Raw genomic sequence first — 5,000 nt, forward strand, 5'->3', positions numbered from 1 at the left:
GCTTACCTTGGCGCTGGGCCGCCCATTGTTACTCCGGGGGCTTTTTGCATCGGCCTTTGATGCTTCTAGAATATGTTAGTAGGCGACCCCACGCCAGCCAATCCTTTCACGCGTGTCGACGCCTTCCTGTTCGTTATATATGTTTTCTTCTATTTTTCTTGTTTCCTCTCTCTCTCTCCCTCTTCCCCCCCCCCCCCTCTCTCTCTCTCTCTCTCTCTCTCTCTCTCTCTCTCTCTCTCTCTCTCTCTCTCTCTCTCTCTCTCTCTCTCTCTCTCTCTCTCTCTCCCTCCCTCCCTCCCTCTCCCTCCCTCCCTCCCTCTCCCTCCCTCCCCATCTCTCTCTCTCTGTCCCTCTCTATTTATCTCTTTACCTCTCTCTATCTCTCTCTCCCTCCTTCCTTCCATCCATACCTACCTACCAAGCTTTCCCTCTCTCCCTCTCTTCTCTTCTCTGTCTCGTAAATGTTTGATATCCAAACAATCTGCGGATTATTATTCTCATCCGCTCAAGCGCTCAAGACTGCGGTGGGAAGATGTCGCACAATCAAGGAGCATTTGTAAGACACGGCGCTCCCAGACAGCGGGGGCGGGGGGGGGGGGGGCTCGCCGGGCGCTGGCCTTGGGTCCCTCGGCCAAAGAAGAGATGGGGTTGTCGCGGTAGTTTGCGTGCGTGCGGCCTTGGCGACCAGGGAGCCCCTCGGCCACGGGTCCTCGTCGGGGGCTGAGTTTGCGGTTGAGTTGGAGTTGCCGTCGAGGGGGAGAGAGAGACTGGAGAGTGGAGGAACAGAGGGAAAGGGCGGTGGAATGGAGAGACGGAAAGAAAGAATAGAGGACGAGGAAGGGCGGTGGAATGGAGAGACGGAAAGAGAGAACAGAGGTCGAGGAAGGGCGGTGGAATGGAGAGACGGAAAGAGAGAATAGAGGTCGAGGAAGGGCAGGAGGGAAGGAAAATATGATATGAAAGAGTGGCAACGGGATGCAAGAGAGATAGTAATGTAGAGACGATGTTAAAGGGGAGAAGATGAGAGAAAAAACGTTAAGGAGGATGGGAAGAGGGAGAGAGAAGGTGTAGGGAAGGAAAGGATAGCGAAAAAGGAAGAGGGATCGTCGTAATACCCTTGCCCTCAAGACTATGAGGTCGAGCCCTATCTATTCGGCAATGCTTTGCTTCTTCCGGACCGGCATTTCCTCTCGTGACTGCCCTGAGTAATGAACTGTTGCTCATGGCACGGCGCCGTCTGCCGGATTTATTCCAAGGGTCTTGTCGTGCGCGCAGGGGCGGCGGGGCCTCGCCTCGGGAGCGGCTTCTCTGGCTCTTGGACACTCGCCTCTGGAATTCGGATTTAGGCATTTTTTCTGCGTGTCTCGAAAGGATCTGAAATTTTGGATATATATATATATATATATATATATATATATATATATATATATATATATATATATATATATGTGTGTGTGTGTGTGTGTGTGTGTGTGTGTGTGTGTGTGTGTGTGTGTGTGCGTGTGTGTGTGTGTGTATGTGTGTGTGTGAATGTGTGTGTGTGTGTGTGTGTGAATGTGTGTGTGTGTGTGCGCGCGCGTGCGTGTGTTTGTCTGCGTGCGTATGTATGTATGTATCTGATATATCATGCATTTAGGTATATTTGATTTTTTTTCGGTAACAATATATTGACATATTTATCTCTCTGTTTACAATGATTATAGCTTGACTGACCTCCAGGAAGGTTTAGTCGTGTATCAGTATACATTTATTATGTTTATAAAAATATGCATCTTACATACACGAGTGAATTGCTTTGATTTCCATAGTTGTGGCTGTGATGATACCCTTTAACTCGAGACTATTCTGTCTTTCAGGTAAGAGCGGAGAGCGGCGTAGCAAGGAATCAGGTACAGTGGATTGATATTCTATGAAATAATGCTTGCGTGTTTTTTCAAGGGCGCGTCATGATAAATGGAATGATGTCCGTGCATTCCGCATGCCGTGTCGCTTGTACTTGCAGCAAAGTGAGGCAGAGGCAACAAAAGGAACTGGCTATTTTCCCAGTCAGATGTAGACATAATGAAGTATAAAATACTTGTATTTCTGTTATTCCTCAACTAAGATAGACCATGTTTTTAGTACTAGTCTCCAAAGTTGATTTTGTTTTTCAAAAATGATCCATACCTCTTGTGTGCATGAACGCCATTTTTCTGCCTTGTCTCTCCTTGCGTTTGGCTCGGTTTATATATGCATGCCCCCCCCCCCCCCCTCGTGGCGCGCGTGACCCGAGGAGCGACGTCCGGCCCGAGGGCGAAGGACGGGGGCGCGGGCGGAGGACGGGGGCGCGGGCGGAGGACGGGGACGCGGGCGGAGGACGGGGGCGCGGGCGGAGGACGGGGACGCGGGCGGAGGACGGGGGCGCGGGCGGAGGACGGGGGCGCGGGCGGAGGACGGGGGCGCGGGCGGAGGACGGGGGCGCGGGCGGAGGACGGGGGCGCGGGCGGAGGACGGGGGCGCGGGCGGAGGACGGGGGCGCGGGCGGAGGACGGGGGCGCGGGCGGAGGACGGGGGCGCGGGCGGAGGACGGGGGCGCGGGCGGAGGACGGGGACGCGGGCGGAGGACGGGGACGCGGGCGGAGGACGGGGGCGCGGGCGGAGGACGGGGGCGCGGGCGGAGGACGGGGCGCGGCGAGTGCTTTCCGCGGCGCGTCGGCCACAGTCTCCCCTGCTTGTGCGAGGAGAAAAATCGCTGTAAAATGATAGGGTTGTTTCCTCGTGAGGTCGGTGGCCTTGTGTAGGCGCGGAGGAGAGAGACGGAAGGTGGGCGATGAGGGGAAAAAGAGCCGAGTTTTAGTGAGGCGCCGAAATGAGGAAGTGAGGGAAGACTTGATGGGCGAGAGAAAAGAAAGATGTTTTATCGTCAGGTGCGTTTGGTTGTTTTTGGAGAGAAGAGGCTGGCGGAAGGAAATGGAGGCCAGTTCTTTTTTTATATTTCATAAGTTTTTAAGAGGTGTGTGTGTGTGTATATGTGTGTGTGTGTGTGTGTGTGTGTGTGTGTGTGTGTGTGTGTGTGTGTGTGTGTGTGTGTGTGTGTGTGTGTGTGTGTGTGTGTGTGTGTGTTTTAAGTATTCATAATCGTCGTACCGATACACTCGTAAAGTCCATCATCGTGCTGCGTGCAAGAAGTGGGTAAAGAGGCCGACAGCCTTTCTACTTTCGCTTCCTACGCTGACTACATACTTCTGCATATTTTTTTCCTTGTACAGTAGGACACTGCAGAGAGAAATTAATATATTATTATTTTTTTTATTATTATTATTATTATTTTGCGTGTGTGTGTGTGTGTATGTGTGTGTGTGTGTGTGTGTGTGTGTGTGTGTGTGTGTGTGTGTGTGTGTGTGTGTGTGTGTGTGTGTGTGTGTGTGTGCATCTGTATCTATATCTGTGTACACATACACATGCATATACATATACACATACATACTTGCACACATACACATACATGCATACATACATACACGTATAAAAATGTATACATACACATATACATACATACATACACGCAAACATACTTGATAAGTGAGGCGTTGGCCCTGTGCCCTGCTTTTCCCTTTCTAAATGCGATGAAAAAGCGGCGATTGCCCGACATCAAGCGAGAAGACTAAGGCGGTGTCCGAGTGGACCTCCGGATCGAGCAAGTCATCGTTGAAAGTGATCCTCAGCTGATCCTTGGCTTCGGAAGAGACTCGGGCGAGCCACGCCCCTGCGAGGAGGGCCTCTGGCGGCGTCGGAAGCACCGCGCGAGGCCTCGTTAGTGCTGGCGGGGTCTCGGGACGCAGGTGGCTGTCTGGGCGATGCTTTTCTTCTTGTCTGGTTCGCCGCCTCGTCAGGGAAGCACGGCCGCCACTCGTGCGTCCGCCCGTGTCCGATGCTGCCGGTAAGTGCGAAGGTAAGCCTTACTGGTAAGCCCTTCCCGCTATCATCTTTCCCAATTACCTGCGAAGGAGATAGGTATTTTGGGCGGTAATTAGGCCTCATCCATGCAAAAGCCTTCCCTCACGCGACGTTCCATGGCGACGGTGCCGAGGGAGAAGCGCCGGGGTCGCCAGGGAGTCAGGGCCGGCGCTAGCAGGAGGATCTCGCGCTTCAAGGATGCTCTGCGCTCCTTTTCTGCGCCGCCAAGGATCCCGGGCACGATTGTTTACCCTTGGAGGAGATGACGGCCATTGGGAGGACTTCTCGAGGATTATCTTGCTCTCGGCACAATGGCGGTCAGGTTGTCGCTTCGTTATTGTTTGGATGATATTTCTCTCTCTCTACCTCTCCCCCCTCTCCCTTTCCCTCCTTCGCCCTCCCTCTCCCTCTCCCTGTCCCTCCCTCTCCCTCTCTTCCTCCCTCCCCCCCTTTATCGCACTGCGTCTCTCCCTCCTCCTCCCTCCCAAGCAATGGAATATGTCACTGATGGCTGTCCATTTTGGCTTTTTACTTGCACCAGCATTTTGGGCCGTAAATTGCGTTTCGAGCGGCCTTTGTGTTGCGCGAGGGTGCAATGGCCGCCCAATTGTTTTGCGCTGCTAGGCCGGACGTGGGCGGTGATCGGGGGAAGGAGGAATAAAGTGCCGGAGAAAAGAAGGGGAGGTGGAAGATACGGAAATTGTAGCGGGAGTGAGGAGACGGAAGAAGGTGAAGAGAAAGGAAAGGTGTTGGAAGTGACGGGAAGGGAGAAGTGGAAGATAAAGGAAAGTTGGTGGGAGTGACGGGAAAGAAGAAGGGGAAGCGAGGGAAACGTTGATGGGAAGGTCGGGAAAGTAGGATGGGGATGGGAAGGTGGAAAAGAGAAGAACGGAGTAACGGGAGTGAAACGAAAAAGGAGGAAGGGCTAGAGGAGGATAAATTGCCGTAAGCGGAGGGCGGCGGGCAAGGGGAAGGCGAGAAGGTGAGGAAGAAAAAGATGAAATAGTGGGAGGGAAGGAAGAGGGGAGAAAGGGGAATCCTGTAGAAGAACGGAGAGGCAGGAG

The 5,000-nt window shown here is 53.2% G+C and overlaps 1 long non-coding RNA gene across 1 annotated transcript in view; it reads left to right on the top strand.

Annotated features, from left to right (window-relative positions):
* The window catches only part of LOC138861900 (uncharacterized), a 58,597-nt gene extending 56,420 nt beyond the window's left edge, over positions 1 to 2,177 (top strand). Inside the window, exon 3 of the long non-coding RNA XR_011398605.1 lies at positions 1,857 to 2,177. This is a non-coding gene — a long non-coding RNA (uncharacterized lncRNA). The remainder of the gene's footprint in view (positions 1 to 1,856) is intronic.
* Positions 2,178 to 5,000: the final 2,823 nt, after the last annotated feature.

Source organism: Penaeus vannamei, chromosome 6 (genome assembly GCF_042767895.1).
Source record: "Penaeus vannamei isolate JL-2024 chromosome 6, ASM4276789v1, whole genome shotgun sequence".
NCBI classification, from domain to species: Eukaryota; Metazoa; Arthropoda; class Malacostraca; order Decapoda; family Penaeidae; genus Penaeus; species Penaeus vannamei.